The sequence below is a fragment of the Buceros rhinoceros genome, unplaced genomic scaffold (genome assembly GCF_000710305.1).
Source record: "Buceros rhinoceros silvestris isolate BGI_N320 unplaced genomic scaffold, ASM71030v1 scaffold28, whole genome shotgun sequence".
Lineage (NCBI taxonomy): Eukaryota > Metazoa > Chordata > Aves > Bucerotiformes > Bucerotidae > Buceros > Buceros rhinoceros.
The window spans coordinates 128,035-129,410 of NW_010427217.1; the positions used below are offsets into that span (position 1 = coordinate 128,035).

The 1,376-nt window shown below is 39.7% G+C and overlaps 1 protein-coding gene across 1 annotated transcript in view; it reads left to right on the forward strand.

Annotated features, from left to right (window-relative positions):
- UST (uronyl-2-sulfotransferase) overlaps positions 1–1,376 on the forward strand; it is a 98,349-nt gene that overhangs the window by 95,873 nt on the left and 1,100 nt on the right. The gene's annotated exons all lie outside the window — the stretch shown is intronic.

Below are 1,376 nucleotides of genomic sequence, written 5' to 3' on the forward strand. Positions count from 1 at the left end.
TAGGGAAAGCTGTTCATGTTCATGTAGCTGTGCTCTACCCTTCTGTTGTACTTTTCAAGATTTAAATCTTAATTTTTTTTGTCTCAAGGTCATTGCTAGACTTGCTCATCTTTATTTCATCTCGAAGTAAATGGGTTTGCCTTTGCTTAAAATTCCTCTCTTCCCTAAAAATTTACTCTTGATTGTTTCTGTTGGATGAACATACTTCTGTGCTTGTGGAATCCCAAGAACAACCCCCTTTTTCCTGCTAGGAGCAATCGATCCATCCCTTAGCCTTCCTTACATGTAAGCAATTGTGAAAACATGTTTCTCTGTAGAACTGCTAAGCGTGTTTTTAGCTTTTTCAGAAGACTTCAGTTTGGACTGCTCACGTGAGCAGAACTCTGCCTGTGATTAAATCCCATTTTCATACGGGGACTCGCCTCTGGAAGTGAGGGTGGTCGCTGCCGCTGGTTGGAAATGTGAAATACTCTGTTGACGTCTTTCTCCTTCTAAGATTTTTCCTTGCCGTGTTTCATGACCCAACCTTTTTGAATTCCTCCAATTTGCAGAACTGCTGTTAAAATTAGAATTAAGTTCCCTTATCAAAATGCAGTTCTTCTTCACTGCAACAGTTTATCTGTGTAGTCACGCAGAATATGGGGATTTCTGTTTGGCATTTGAGGCAGCACAAATAGAGGATATAAATATTAAGGAAAGAATGAGCAGCAGAAGCCAAGATACTATCCTGGAACAAAAGTAAGAACAGTTCTCATGCAGACCTTGCAGTTGTAGCAAAGAGTGAGGAAGCGAAGTAAAGATTGACAAGATTAAAATTAATCTATTAGTTTTAGAGTCGTGGAAAATGCCCTTAAGATGTCCCCTCAGGAGAAAATCAATTAATCTGCTCTTCAAATCCTCCAGACATACAGCTTTAGTAACTTGTATGCTGTACTGCCCTGCCTAACTATCTTGCTATGAAAAACGTTTTTTTATTAATGTTTAACTAGCATCTCCTTGCTTCCGTTCAGCCCGTTCATCTCGCCATGTCTGGACCCAGACATTTCCATGGGCATCATGTTCTCTCAGAGTGATACGTGAAGCTTGCTGAATTGGAGCACTGAGCTTTCAGAAACCTAATTATAGAAGATAATTTTCTCCTAAAGGAAGCTGAAGTTGTTAGGGGGGTTACAGTGATGCTACAAGTCTTGTACAGCTTTTTCTGTTCTCTTTTTCACAGTTCACTTTCAGTTACATTTCTCTCTTGGAGAAGAAAATACGTAGGATGCTCTGGCAGCCTCTTGCTGCTTGGTAGAAAACAGCAAAATGATTGCCTTGGGAGTTTGCTTTACACCTTGTTCAAATATGTTAATCTCCAACAGTAGAAAAATCTATTG